The sequence below is a fragment of the Anas platyrhynchos genome, chromosome 36 (genome assembly GCF_047663525.1).
Source record: "Anas platyrhynchos isolate ZD024472 breed Pekin duck chromosome 36, IASCAAS_PekinDuck_T2T, whole genome shotgun sequence".
In the NCBI taxonomy this organism is placed as follows: Eukaryota; Metazoa; Chordata; class Aves; order Anseriformes; family Anatidae; genus Anas; species Anas platyrhynchos.
In genome coordinates, this window is record NC_092624.1 from 191,251 (window position 1) to 207,500 (window position 16,250).

Genomic DNA, 16,250 nt, shown 5'->3' on the forward strand with positions numbered 1-16,250 from the left:
TCCCGCACCCGACACTGCATCTCGGCCAGGTGGAGGCAGGCGCTGGGGGGGGGGGGAATAAATTGGGGGGGGTCAATTTGGGGGGGGTCTGGGGGCATTTGGGGGGCTGGGGGCGCATTTAGGGGGCGGAGGGCACTGGTTCTCACCTGGAGGACTCGGCGTCGAGCCCCCCCGGGGGCAGCTGCAGGGCCAGGATGCCTGGGGGGGTGCGGGGGGGGGCATGTCAGCACCCCCCAGACCGAAACCCCAAAACCGCTGCCGTTGACCCCAAAACCGCCGCCGTTGACCCCAAGGTGGCCGCTGGTGACGCCGGTAGGGCCACCGGGCGCCCCGCGGGCCACTGGGAGCGGAAGACGGGCATGAAGCTGCCGGTGGACGGCGGCCACGCTAAAATGCTAGGTCAGCCGCGGGTTGGGGCTCTGGGGGGGGCACCCCATAGGGTCACATCCCCCCCAAAACCCCCCCGGCCTCATAGAGACCCCCCCCAGCCCCAAAGATCCCACCCCAAACCCTGTAGGTGCTCCTACAAACCCTACAGGCACCTTCTCCAGATGTTCCCCACAACCTCCCAGCCCCACAAGTGCAATGTGTCTGGGCGGCGCCGCGCTAAAATGTGTCCGGGCGGCGTCGCGCTAAAATGTGCCCTAACCCTAACCCTAACCCTAACCCTAACCCTGCATTTCCAGGCATGCTCTGGGCACCCAACATGGCCTCCCGGAAGCCTGGTGCCGGAAAACTATATTTACCAGCATTCCTTGGACAGCCGGCACAGCCAATCACGGGCCGAGTTTTCAAGAATTACATTTACCAGCACGCACTGTAACCCTAGACCTTACCGCCTTTACAAAAAAGCCTCAAGCCCTAACCCTAAAAATCCTCGAAACCCCTACAGACATAACCCAAAATATTTACCACACTAAACACCTGAAGACCTATGCCTAAATCTCCTAACCCAATAAATTAAGACGTTCAAATCCCAAGCCCACAAAATTAAGACGTTCAAATCCCAAGCCCAAAAAACATGAATCTCAAAACCTAAACCCAAAAACTAAAACCTAAAAACCCAAAAACCTAAACCCAAAAACGCTCCAAACACTAATCCAAAAAAATAAGACGCTCAAAGCACTAACACAAAATATTAAGATGCTCAAAACCCTAACGCAAAAAATTAAGATGCTCCAAACCCTAACCCAAAAAATTAGGACACTCAAAACCCTAACCCTGGAGAACCTAACCTGAAAAAATAAATAAATAAATAAATAAATAAAACTAAAATTTTAAAACCCTAACCCTAAATAATTGACCAAAAAGAAAATCCTAAGACCCTAACCCTAAAAAACCTTTCAACACTACAACCCATAAACTCTAAAACCCTAACACACTAACCCTGAAAAACTTAAAACCTTAACCCCCAAATCCCTAAAATACTAACCGTTAAAAATCCAAACCTAAACAACTTAAAATCCTAAACATAAACCCTGAGAACACTTACGCTGAAACCCAACGCTAGTGCCCTACCCCTGAAACCTTAACAGCGTCTATCAATCTTTGGAAAATAACATAGCCTCAGGAGAGGATCTCACTACGCTTACCCTGACTCTGACTCTGACACTAACCCTAACCCTAACCCTAACCCTAACCCTAACCCTAACCCTAACCCTAACCCTAACCCTAACCCTAACCCTAACCCTAACCCTAACCCTAACCCAAGCCCCATGGACCGCCCCCGGTGCGCCCCTCAAATTCGTCCCCCCGGCAACCGAAACCCGCAAACTTGGTTCCCCCCTCATTTTGGTTCCTCCCCCGGTGCGCCCCGCAAATGGGTCCCCCCGGCAAGCGCACCCCGCACACTTGGTTCCCCCTTCATTTTGGTTCCCCCCCGGTGCGCTCCGCAAATGCGTCCCCCCGGCAACAGCACCCCGCACACTTGGTTCCCCCCTCATTTTGGTTCCTCCCCCGGTGCGCCTCGCAAATGCGTCCCCCCGGCAAGCGCACCCCGCACACTTGGTTTTCCCCTCATTTTGGTTCCCCCCAACCCTTGGGGTCCCCCCAAGCCCCATGGACCCGCCCCCCCCTTGGTGCCCCTCCCCAATTTTGTACCCCCTGCCGTCCTACCCGTGCCCGCAGCAGCCGCTCGCGCTCCGCCAGCGCCTCCCGCACCCGACACTGCATCTCGGCCAGGTGGAGGCAGGCGCTGGGGGGGGGGGAATAAATTGGGGGGGGTCAATTTGGGGGGGGTCTGGGGGCATTTGGGGGGCTGGGGGCGCATTTAGGGGGCGGAGGGCACTGGTTCTCACCTGGAGGACTCGGCGTCGAGCCCCCCCGGGGGCAGCTGCAGGGCCAGGATGCCTGGGGGGGTGCGGGGGGGGGCATGTCAGCACCCCCCAGACCGAAACCCCAAAACCGCTGCCGTTGACCCCAAAACCGCCGCCGTTGACCCCAAGGTGGCCGCTGGTGACGCCGGTAGGGCCACCGGGCGCCCCGCGGGCCACTGGGAGCGGAAGATGGGCATGAAGCTGCCGGTGGACGGCGGCCACGCTAAAATGCTAGGTCAGCCGCGGGTTGGGGCTCTGGGGGGGGCACCCCATAGGGTCACATCCCCCCCAAAACCCCCCCGGCCTCATAGAGACCCCCCCCAGCCCCAAAGATCCCACCCCAAACCCTGTAGGTGCTCCTACAAACCCTACAGGCACCTTCTCCAGATGTTCCCCACAACCTCCCAGCCCCACAAGTGCAATGTGTCCGGGCGGCGCCGCGCTAAAATGTGTCCGGGCGGCGTCGCGCTAAAATGTGCCCTAACCCTAACCCTAACCCTAACCCTAACCCTAACCCTGCATTTCCAGGCATGCTCTGGGCACCCAACATGGCCTCCCGGAAGCCTGGTGCCGGAAAACTATATTTACCAGCATTCCTTGGACAGCCGGCACAGCCAATCACGGGCCGAGTTTTCAAGAATTACATTTACCAGCACGCACTGTAACCCTAGCCCTTACCGCCTTTACAAAAAAGCCTCAAGCCCTAACCCTAAAAATCCTCGAAACCCCTACAGACATAACCCAAAATATTTACCACACTAAACACCTGAAGACCTATGCCTAAATCTCCTAACCCAATAAATTAAGACGTTCAAATCCCAAGCCCACAAAATTAAGACGTTCAAATCCCAAGCCCAAAAAACATGAATCTCAAAACCTAAACCCAAAAACTAAAACCTAAAAACCCAAAAACCTAAACCCAAAAACGCTCCAAACACTAATCCAAAAAAATAAGACGCTCAAAGCACTAACACAAAATATTAAGATGCTCCAAACCCTAACCCAAAAAATTAGGACACTCAAAACCCTAACCCTGGAGAACCTAACCTGAAAAAATAAATAAATAAATAAATAAATAAAACTAAAATTTTAAAACCCTAACCCTAAATAATTGACCAAAAAGAAAATCCTAAGACCCTAACCCTAAAAAACCTTTCAACACTACAACCCATAAACTCTAAAACCCTAACACACTAACCCTGAAAAACTTAAAACCTTAACCCCCAAATCCCTAAAATACTAACCGTTAAAAATCCAAACCTAAACAACTTAAAATCCTAAACATAAACCCTGAGAACACTTACGCTGAAACCCAACGCAAGTGCCCTACCCCTGAAACCTTAAAAGCGTCAATCAATCTTTGGAAAATAACATAGGCTCAGGAGAGGATCTCACTACGCTTACCCTGACTCTTACTCTGACCCTAACCCTAACCCTAACCCTAACCCTAACCCTAAACCTAACCCTAACCCTAACCCTAATCCTAACCCTAACCCTAACCCTAACCCTAACCCTAACCCTAACCCTAACCCTAACCCTGAAACTTTAAAAGCGTCAATCAATCTTTGGAAAATAACATAGCCTCAGGAGAGGATCTCACTACGCTTACCCTGACTCTGACTCTGACACTAACCCTAACCCTAACCCTAACCCTAACCCTAACCCTAACCCTAACCCTAACCCTAACCCTAACCCTAACCCTAACCCTAACCCAAGCCCCATGGACCCCCCCCGGTGCTCCCCGCAAATTCGTCCCCCCGGCAACAGCACCCCGCACACTTGGTTCCCCCCTCATTTTGGTTCCTCCCCCGGTGCGCCTCGCAAATGCGTCCCCCCGGCAAGCGCACCCCGCACACTTGGTTTTCCCCTCATTTTGGTTCCCCCCAACCCTTGGGGTCCCCCCAAGCCCCATGGACCCCCCCCCCCTTGGTGCCCCCCCCCAATTTTGTACCCCCTGCCGTCCTACCCGTGCCCGCAGCAGCCGCTCGCGCTCCGCCAGCACCTCCCGCACCTGATACTGCATCTCGGCCAGGTGGAGGCAGGCGCTGGGGGGGGGGGAATAAATTGGGGGGGGTCAATTTGGGGGGGGTCTGGGGGCATTTGGGGGGCTGGGGGCGCATTTAGGGGGCGGAGGGCACTGGTTCTCACCTGGAGGACTCGGCGTCGAGCCCCCCCGGGGGCAGCTGCAGGGCCAGGATGCCTTGGGGGGTGCGGGGGGGGGCATGTCAGCACCCCCCAGACCGAAACCCCAAAACCGCTGCCGTTGACCCCAAAACCGCCGCCGTTGACCCCAAGGTGGCCGCTGGTGACGCCGGTAGGGCCACCGGGCGCCCCGCGGGCCACTGGGAGCGGAAGACGGGCATGAAGCTGCCGGTGGACGGCGGCCACGCTAAAATGCTAGGTCAGCCGCGGGTTGGGGCTCTGGGGGGGGCACCCCATAGGGTCACATCCCCCCCAAAACCCCCCCGGCCTCATAGAGACCCCCCCCAGCCCCAAAGATCCCACCCCAAACCCTGTAGGTGCTCCTACAAACCCTACAGGCACCTTCTCCAGATGTTCCCCACAACCTCCCAGCCCCACAAGTGCAATGTGTCCGGGCGGCGCCGCGCTAAAATGTGTCCGGGCGGCGTCGCGCTAAAATGTGCCCTAACCCTAACCCTAACCCTAACCCTAACCCTGCATTTCCAGGCATGCTCTGGGCACCCAACATGGCCTCCCGGAAGCCTGGTGCCGGAAAACTATATTTACCAGCATTCCTTGGACAGCCGGCACAGCCAATCACGGGCCGAGTTTTCAAGAATTACATTTACCAGCACGCACTGTAACCCTAGCCCTTACCGCCTTTACAAAAAAGCCTCAAGCCCTAACCCTAAAAATCCTCGAAACCCCTACAGACATAACCCAAAATATTTACCACACTAAACACCTGAAGACCTATGCCTAAATCTCCTAACCCAATAAATTAAGACGTTCAAATCCCAAGCCCACAAAATTAAGACGTTCAAATCCCAAGCCCAAAAAACATGAATCTCAAAACCTAAACCCAAAAACTAAAACCTAAAAACCCAAAAACCTAAACCCAAAAACGCTCCAAACACTAATCCAAAAAAATAAGACGCTCAAAGCACTAACACAAAATATTAAGATGCTCAAAACCCTAACGCAAAAAATTAAGATGCTCCAAACCCTAACCCAAAAAATTAGGACACTCAAAACCCTAACCCTGGAGAACCTAACCTGAAAAAATAAATAAATAAATAAATAAATAAAACTAAAATTTTAAAACCCTAACCCTAAATAATTGACCAAAAAGAAAATCCTAAGACCCTAACCCTAAAAAACCTTTCAACACTACAACCCATAAACTCTAAAACCCTAACACACTAACCCTGAAAAACTTAAAACCTTAACCCCCAAATCCCTAAAATACTAACCGTTAAAAATCCAAACCTAAACAACTTAAAATCCTAAACATAAACCCTGAGAACACTTACGCTGAAACCCAACGCTAGTGCCCTACCCCTGAAACCTTAACAGCGTCTATCAATCTTTGGAAAATAACATAGCCTCAGGAGAGGATCTCACTACGCTTACCCTGACTCTGACTCTGACACTAACCCTAACCCTAACCCTAACCCTAACCCTAACCCTAACCCTAACCCTAACCCTAACCCTAACCCAAGCCCCATGGACCCCCCCCGGTGCTCCCCGCAAATTCGTCCCCCCGGCAACCGAAACTTGCAAACTTGGTTCCCCCCTCATTTTGGTTCCTCCCCCGGTGCGCCCCGCAAATGGGTCCCCCCGGCAAGCGCACCCCGCACACTTGGTTCCCCCTTCATTTTGGTTCCCCCCCGGTGCGCTCCGCAAATGCGTCCCCCCGGCAACAGCACCCCGCACACTTGGTTCCCCCCTCATTTTGGTTCCTCCCCCGGTGCGCCTCGCAAATGCGTCCCCCCGGCAAGCGCACCCCGCACACTTGGTTTTCCCCTCATTTTGGTTCCCCCCAACCCTTGGGGTCCCCCCAAGCCCCATGGACCCGCCCCCCCCTTGGTGCCCCTCCCCAATTTTGTACCCCCTGCCGTCCTACCCGTGCCCGCAGCAGCCGCTCGCGCTCCGCCAGCGCCTCCCGCACCCGACACTGCATCTCGGCCAGGTGGAGGCAGGCGCTGGGGGGGGGGAATAAATTGGGGGGGGTCAATTTGGGGGGGGTCTGGGGGCATTTGGGGGGCTGGGGGCGCATTTAGGGGGCGGAGGGCACTGGTTCTCACCTGGAGGACTCGGCGTCGAGCCCCCCCGGGGGCAGCTGCAGGGCCAGGATGCCTGGGGGGGTGCGGGGGGGGGCATGTCAGCACCCCCCAGACCGAAACCCCAAAACCGCTGCCGTTGACCCCAAAACCGCCGCCGTTGACCCCAAGGTGGCCGCTGGTGACGCCGGTAGGGCCACCGGGCGCCCCGCGGGCCACTGGGAGCGGAAGACGGGCATCAAGCTGCCGGTGGACGGCGGCCACGCTAAAATGCTAGGTCAGCCGCGGGTTGGGGCTCTGGGGGGGGCACCCCATAGGGTCACATCCCCCCCAAAACCCCCCCGGCCTCATAGAGACCCCCCCCAGCCCCAAAGATCCCACCCCAAACCCTGTAGGTGCTCCTACAAACCCTACAGGCACCTTCTCCAGATGTTCCCCACAACCTCCCAGCCCCACAAGTGCAATGTGTCCGGGCGGCGCCGCGCTAAAATGTGTCCGGGCGGCGTCGCGCTAAAATGTGCCCTAACCCTAACCCTAACCCTAACCCTAACCCTAACCCTGCATTTCCAGGCATGCTCTGGGCACCCAACATGGCCTCCCGGAAGCCTGGTGCCGGAAAACTATATTTACCAGCATTCCTTGGACAGCCGGCACAGCCAATCACGGGCCGAGTTTTCAAGAATTACATTTACCAGCACGCACTGTAACCCTAGCCCTTACCGCCTTTACAAAAAAGCCTCAAGCCCTAACCCTAAAAATCCTCGAAACCCCTACAGACATAACCCAAAATATTTACCACACTAAACACCTGAAGACCTATGCCTAAATCTCCTAACCCAATAAATTAAGACGTTCAAATCCCAAGCCCACAAAATTAAGACGTTCAAATCCCAAGCCCAAAAAACATGAATCTCAAAACCTAAACCCAAAAACTAAAACCTAAAAACCCAAAAACCTAAACCCAAAAACGCTCCAAACACTAATCCAAAAAAATAAGACGCTCAAAGCACTAACACAAAATATTAAGATGCTCAAAACCCTAACGCAAAAAATTAAGATGCTCCAAACCCTAACCCAAAAAATTAGGACACTCAAAACCCTAACCCTGGAGAACCTAACCTGAAAAAATAAATAAATAAATAAATAAATAAAACTAAAATTTTAAAACCCTAACCCTAAATAATTGACCAAAAAGAAAATCCTAAGACCCTAACCCTAAAAAACCTTTCAACACTACAACCCATAAACTCTAAAACCCTAACACACTAACCCTGAAAAACTTAAAACCTTAACCCCCAAATCCCTAAAATACTAACCGTTAAAAATCCAAACCTAAACAACTTAAAATCCTAAACATAAACCCTGAGAACACTTACGCTGAAACCCAACGCTAGTGCCCTACCCCTGAAACCTTAAAAGCGTCAATCAATCTTTGGAAAATAACATAGGCTCAGGAGAGGATCTCACTACGCTTACCCTGACTCTTACTCTGACCCTAACCCTAACCCTAACCCTAACCCTAACCCTAAACCTAACCCTAACCCTAACCCTAATCCTAACCCTAACCCTAACCCTAACCCTAACCCTAACCCTAACCCTAACCCTAACCCTGAAACTTTAAAAGCGTCAATCAATCTTTGGAAAATAACATAGCCTCAGGAGAGGATCTCACTACGCTTACCCTGACTCTGACTCTGACACTAACCCTAACCCTAACCCTAACCCTAACCCTAACCCTAACCCTAACCCTAACCCTAACCCTAACCCTAACCCTAACCCTAACCCTAACCCTAACCCTAACCCAAGCCCCATGGACCCCCGCCCGGTGCGCCCCGCAAATTCTTCCCCCCGGCAACCGAAACCCGCAAACTTGGTTCCCCCCTCATTTTGGTTCCTCCCCCGGTGCGCCCCGCAAATGGGTCCCCCCGGCAAGCACACCCCGCACACTTGGTTCCCCCTTCATTTTGGTTCCCCCCCGGTGCGCTCCGCAAATGCGTCCCCCCGGCAACAGCACCCCGCACACTTGGTTCCCCCCTCATTTTGGTTCCTCCCCCGGTGCGCCTCGCAAATGCGTCCCCCCGGCAAGCGCACCCCGCACACTTGGTTTTCCCCTCATTTTGGTTCCCCCCAACCCTTGGGGTCCCCCCAAGCCCCATGGACCCGCCCCCCCCTTGGTGCCCCTCCCCAATTTTGTACCCCCTGCCGTCCTACCCGTGCCCGCAGCAGCCGCTCGCGCTCCGCCAGCGCCTCCCGCACCCGACACTGCATCTCGGCCAGGTGGAGGCAGGCGCTGGGGGGGGGGGAATAAATTGGGGGGGGTCAATTTGGGGGGGGTCTGGGGGCATTTGGGGGGCTGGGGGCGCATTTAGGGGGCGGAGGGCACTGGTTCTCACCTGGAGGACTCGGCGTCGAGCCCCCCCGGGGGCAGCTGCAGGGCCAGGATGCCTGGGGGGGTGCGGGGGGGGGCATGTCAGCACCCCCCAGACCGAAACCCCAAAACCGCTGCCGTTGACCCCAAAACCGCCGCCGTTGACCCCAAGGTGGCCGCTGGTGACGCCGGTAGGGCCACCGGGCGCCCCGCGGGCCACTGGGAGCGGAAGACGGGCATGAAGCTGCCGGTGGACGGCGGCCACGCTAAAATGCTAGGTCAGCCGCGGGTTGGGGCTCTGGGGGGGGCACCCCATAGGGTCACATCCCCCCCAAAACCCCCCCGGCCTCATAGAGACCCCCCCCAGCCCCAAAGATCCCACCCCAAACCCTGTAGGTGCTCCTACAAACCCTACAGGCACCTTCTCCAGATGTTCCCCACAACCTCCCAGCCCCACAAGTGCAATGTGTCCGGGCGGCGCCGCGCTAAAATGTGTCCGGGCGGCGTCGCGCTAAAATGTGCCCTAACCCTAACCCTAACCCTAACCCTAACCCTAACCCTGCATTTCCAGGCATGCTCTGGGCACCCAACATGGCCTCCCGGAAGCCTGGTGCCGGAAAACTATATTTACCAGCATTCCTTGGACAGCCGGCACAGCCAATCACGGGCCGAGTTTTCAAGAATTACATTTACCAGCACGCACTGTAACCCTAGCCCTTACCGCCTTTACAAAAAAGCCTCAAGCCCTAACCCTAAAAATCCTCGAAACCCCTACAGACATAACCCAAAATATTTACCACACTAAACACCTGAAGACCTATGCCTAAATCTCCTAACCCAATAAATTAAGACGTTCAAATCCCAAGCCCACAAAATTAAGACGTTCAAATCCCAAGCCCAAAAAACATGAATCTCAAAACCTAAACCCAAAAACTAAAACCTAAAAACCCAAAAACCTAAACCCAAAAACGCTCCAAACACTAATCCAAAAAAATAAGACGCTCAAAGCACTAACACAAAATATTAAGATGCTCAAAACCCTAACGCAAAAAATTAAGATGCTCCAAACCCTAACCCAAAAAATTAGGACACTCAAAACCCTAACCCTGGAGAACCTAACCTGAAAAAATAAATAAATAAATAAATAAATAAAACTAAAATTTTAAAACCCTAACCCTAAATAATTGACCAAAAAGAAAATCCTAAGACCCTAACCCTAAAAAACCTTTCAACACTACAACCCATAAACTCTAAAACCCTAACACACTAACCCTGAAAAACTTAAAACCTTAACCCCCAAATCCCTAAAATACTAACCGTTAAAAATCCAAACCTAAACAACTTAAAATCCTAAACATAAACCCTGAGAACACTTACGCTGAAACCCAATGCTAGTGCCCTACCCCTGAAACCTTAACAGCGTCTATCAATCTTTGGAAAATAACATAGCCTCAGGAGAGGATCTCACTACGCTTACCCTGACTCTGACTCTGACACTAACCCTAACCCTAACCCTAACCCTAACCCTAACCCTAACCCTAACCCTAACCCTAACCCTAACCCTAACCCTAACCCAAGCCCCATGGACCCCCCCGGTGCGCCCCGCAAATTCTTCCCCCCGGCAACCGAAACCCGCAAACTTGGTTCCCCCCTCATTTTGGTTCCTCCCCCGGTGCGCCCCGCAAATGGGTCCCCCCGGCAAGCGCACCCCGCACACTTGGTTCCCCCTTCATTTTGGTTCCCCCCCGGTGCGCTCCGCAAATGCGTCCCCCCGGCAACAGCACCCCGCACACTTGGTTCCCCCCTCATTTTGGTTCCTCCCCCGGTGCGCCTCGCAAATGCGTCCCCCCGGCAAGCGCACCCCGCACACTTGGTTTTCCCCTCATTTTGGTTCCCCCCAACCCTTGGGGTACCCCCAAGCCCCATGGACCCCCCCCCCCTTGGTGCCCCCCCCCAATTTTGTACCCCCTGCCGTCCTACCCGTGCCCGCAGCAGCCGCTCGCGCTCCGCCAGCGCCTCCCGCACCCGACACTGCATCTCGGCCAGGTGGAGGCAGGCGCTGGGGGGGGGGGAATAAATTGGGGGGGGTCAATTTGGGGGGGGTCTGGGGGCATTTGGGGGGCTGGGGGCGCATTTAGGGGGCGGAGGGCACTGGTTCTCACCTGGAGGACTCGGCGTCGAGCCCCCCCGGGGGCAGCTGCAGGGCCAGGATGCCTGGGGGGGTGCGGGGGGGGGCATGTCAGCACCCCCCAGACCGAAACCCCAAAACCGCTGCCGTTGACCCCAAAACCGCCGCCGTTGACCCCAAGGTGGCCGCTGGTGACGCCGGTAGGGCCACCGGGCGCCCCGCGGGCCACTGGGAGCGGAAGACGGGCATGAAGCTGCCGGTGGACGGCGGCCACGCTAAAATGCTAGGTCAGCCGCGGGTTGGGGCTCTGGGGGGGGCACCCCATAGGGTCACATCCCCCCCAAAACCCCCCCGGCCTCATAGAGACCCCCCCCAGCCCCAAAGATCCCACCCCAAACCCTGTAGGTGCTCCTACAAACCCTACAGGCACCTTCTCCAGATGTTCCCCACAACCTCCCAGCCCCACAAGTGCAATGTGTCCGGGCGGCGCCGCGCTAAAATGTGTCCGGGCGGCGTCGCGCTAAAATGTGCCCTAACCCTAACCCTAACCCTAACCCTAACCCTGCATTTCCAGGCATGCTCTGGGCACCCAACATGGCCTCCCGGAAGCCTGGTGCCGGAAAACTATATTTACCAGCATTCCTTGGACAGCCGGCACAGCCAATCACGGGCCGAGTTTTCAAGAATTACATTTACAAGCACGCACTGTAACCCTAGACCTTACCGCCTTTACAAAAAAGCCTCAAGCCCTAACCCTAAAAATCCTCGAAACCCCTACAGACATAACCCAAAATATTTACCACACTAAACACCTGAAGACCTATGCCTAAATCTCCTAACCCAATAAATTAAGACGTTCAAATCCCAAGCCCACAAAATTAAGACGTTCAAATCCCAAGCCCAAAAAACATGAATCTCAAAACCTAAACCCAAAAACTAAAACCTAAAAACCCAAAAACCTAAACCCAAAAACGCTCCAAACACTAATCCAAAAAAATAAGACGCTCAAAGCACTAACACAAAATATTAAGATGCTCAAAACCCTAACGCAAAAAATTAAGATGCTCCAAACCCTAACCCAAAAAATTAGGACACTCCAAACCCTAACCCTGGAGAACCTAACCTGAAAAAATACATAAATAAATAAATAAATAAAACTAAAATTTTAAAACCCTAACCCTAAATAATTGACCAAAAAGAAAATCCTAAGACCCTAACCCTAAAAAACCTTTCAACACTACAACCCATAAACTCTAAAACCCTAACACACTAACCCTGAAAAACTTAAAACCTTAACCCCCAAATCCCTAAAATACTAACCGTTAAAAATCCAAACCTAAACAACTTAAAATCCTAAACATAAACCCTGAGAACACTTACGCTGAAACCCAACGCTAGTGCCCTACCCCTGAAACCTTAAAAGCGTCAATCAATCTTTGGAAAATAACATAGGCTCAGGAGAGGATCTCACTACGCTTACCCTGACTCTTACTCTGACCCTAACCCTAACCCTAACCCTAACCCTAACCCTAAACCTAACCCTAACCCTAACCCTAATCCTAACCCTAACCCTAACCCTAACCCTAACCCTAACCCTAACCCTAACCCTAACCCTAACCCTAACCCTAACCCAAGCCCCATGGACCCCCCCCGGTGCGCCCCGCAAATTCGTCCCCCCGGCAACCGAAACCCGCAAACTTGGTTCCCCCCTCATTTTGGTTCCTCCCCCGGTGCGCCCCGCAAATGGGTCCCCCCGGCAAGCGCACCCCGCACACTTGGTTCCCCCTTCAATTTGGTTCCCCCCCGGTGCTCTCCGCAAATGCGTCCCCCCGGCAACAGCACCCCGCACACTTGGTTCCCCCCTCATTTTGGTTCCTCCCCCGGTGCGCCTCGCAAATGCGTCCCCCCGGCAAGCGCACCCCGCACACTTGGTTTTCCCCTCATTTTGGTTCCCCCCAACCCTTGGGGTCCCCCCAAGCCCCATGGACCCCCCCCCCCTTGGTGCCCCCCCCCAATTTTGTACCCCCTGCCGTCCTACCCGTGCCCGCAGCAGCCGCTCGCGCTCCGCCAGCGCCTCCCGCACCCGACACTGCATCTCGGCCAGGTGGAGGCAGGCGCTGGGGGGGGGGGGAATAAATTGGGGGGGGTCAATTTGGGGGGGGTCTGGGGGCATTTGGGGGGCTGGGGGCGCATTTAGGGGGCGGAGGGCACTGGTTCTCACCTGGAGGACTCGGCGTCGAGCCCCCCCGGGGGCAGCTGCAGGGCCAGGATGCCTGGGGGGGTGCGGGGGGGGGCATGTCAGCACCCCCCAGACCGAAACCCCAAAACCGCTGCCGTTGACCCCAAAACCGCCGCCGTTGACCCCAAGGTGGCCGCTGGTGACGCCGGTAGGGCCACCGGGCGCCCCGCGGGCCACTGGGAGCGGAAGACGGGCATGAAGCTGCCGGTGGACGGCGGCCACGCTAAAATGCTAGGTCAGCCGCGGGTTGGGGCTCTGGGGGGGGCACCCCATAGGGTCACATCCCCCCCAAAACCCCCCCGGCCTCATAGAGACCCCCCCCAGCCCCAAAGATCCCACCCCAAACCCTGTAGGTGCTCCTACAAACCCTACAGGCACCTTCTCCAGATGTTCCCCACAACCTCCCAGCCCCACAAGTGCAATGTGTCTGGGCGGCGCCGCGCTAAAATGTGTCCGGGCGGCGTCGCGCTAAAATGTGCCCTAACCCTAACCCTAACCCTAACCCTAACCCTGCATTTCCAGGCATGCTCTGGGCACCCAACATGGCCTCCCGGAAGCCTGGTGCCGGAAAACTATATTTACCAGCATTCCTTGGACAGCCGGCACAGCCAATCACGGGCCGAGTTTTCAAGAATTACATTTACCAGCACGCACTGTAACCCTAGACCTTACCGCCTTTACAAAAAAGCCTCAAGCCCTAACCCTAAAAATCCTCGAAACCCCTACAGACATAACCCAAAATATTTACCACACTAAACACCTGAAGACCTATGCCTAAATCTCCTAACCCAATAAATTAAGACGTTCAAATCCCAAGCCCACAAAATTAAGACGTTCAAATCCCAAGCCCAAAAAACATGAATCTCAAAACCTAAACCCAAAAACTAAAACCTAAAAACCCAAAAACCTAAACCCAAAAACGCTCCAAACACTAATCCAAAAAAATAAGACGCTCAAAGCACTAACACAAAATATTAAGATGCTCAAAACCCTAACGCAAAAAATTAAGATGCTCCAAACCCTAACCCAAAAAATTAGGACACTCAAAACCCTAACCCTGGAGAACCTAACCTGAAAAAATAAATAAATAAATAAATAAATAAAACTAAAATTTTAAAACCCTAACCCTAAATAATTGACCAAAAAGAAAATCCTAAGACCCTAACCCTAAAAAACCTTTCAACACTACAACCCATAAACTCTAAAACCCTAACACACTAACCCTGAAAAACTTAAAACCTTAACCCCCAAATCCCTAAAATACTAACCGTTAAAAATCCAAACCTAAACAACTTAAAATCCTAAACATAAACCCTGAGAACACTTACGCTGAAACCCAACGCTAGTGCCCTACCCCTGAAACCTTAACAGCGTCTATCAATCTTTGGAAAATAACATAGCCTCAGGAGAGGATCTCACTACGCTTACCCTGACTCTGACTCTGACACTAACCCTAACCCTAACCCTAACCCTAACCCTAACCCTAACCCTAACCCTAACCCTAACCCTAACCCTAACCCTAACCCTAACCCTAACCCTAACCCTAACCCAAGCCCCATGGACCGCCCCCGGTGCGCCCCTCAAATTCGTCCCCCCGGCAACCGAAACCCGCAAACTTGGTTCCCCCCTCATTTTGGTTCCTCCCCCGGTGCGCCCCGCAAATTCGTCCCCCCGGCAAGCGCACCCCGCACACTTGGTTCCCCCTTCATTTTGGTTCCCCCCCGGTGCGCTCCGCAAATGCGTCCCCCCGGCAACAGCACCCCGCACACTTGGTTCCCCCCTCATTTTGGTTCCTCCCCCGGTGCGCCTCGCAAATGCGTCCCCCCGGCAAGCGCACCCCGCACACTTGGTTTTCCCCTCATTTTGGTTCCCCCCAACCCTTGGGGTCCCCCCAAGCCCCATGGACCCGCCCCCCCCTTGGTGCCCCTCCCCAATTTTGTACCCCCTGCCGTCCTACCCGTGCCCGCAGCAGCCGCTCGCGCTCCGCCAGCGCCTCCCGCACCCGACACTGCATCTCGGCCAGGTGGAGGCAGGCGCTGGGGGGGGGGGAATAAATTGGGGGGGGTCAATTTGGGGGGGGTCTGGGGGCATTTGGGGGGCTGGGGGCGCATTTAGGGGGCGGAGGGCACTGGTTCTCACCTGGAGGACTCGGCGTCGAGCCCCCCCGGGGGCAGCTGCAGGGCCAGGATGCCTGGGGGGGTGCGGGGGGGGGCATGTCAGCACCCCCCAGACCGAAACCCCAAAACCGCTGCCGTTGACCCCAAAACCGCCGCCGTTGACCCCAAGGTGGCCGCTGGTGACGCCGGTAGGGCCACCGGGCGCCCCGCGGGCCACTGGGAGCGGAAGATGGGCATGAAGCTGCCGGTGGACGGCGGCCACGCTAAAATGCTAGGTCAGCCGCGGGTTGGGGCTCTGGGGGGGGCACCCCATAGGGTCACATCCCCCCCAAAACCCCCCCGGCCTCATAGAGACCCCCCCCAGCCCCAAAGATCCCACCCCAAACCCTGTAGGTGCTCCTACAAACCCTACAGGCACCTTCTCCAGATGTTCCCCACAACCTCCCAGCCCCACAAGTGCAATGTGTCCGGGCGGCGCCGCGCTAAAATGTGTCCGGGCGGCGTCGCGCTAAAATGTGCCCTAACCCTAACCCTAACCCTAACCCTAACCCTAACCCTGCATTTCCAGGCATGCTCTGGGCACCCAACATGGCCTCCCGGAAGCCTGGTGCCGGAAAACTATATTTACCAGCATTCCTTGGACAGCCGGCACAGCCAATCACGGGCCGAGTTTTCAAGAATTACATTTACCAGCACGCACTGTAACCCTAGCCCTTACCGCCTTTACAAAAAAGCCTCAAGCCCTAACCCTAAAAATCCTCGAAACCCCTACAGACATAACCCAAAATATTTACCACACTAAACACCTGAAGACCTATGCCTAAATCTCCTAACCCAAT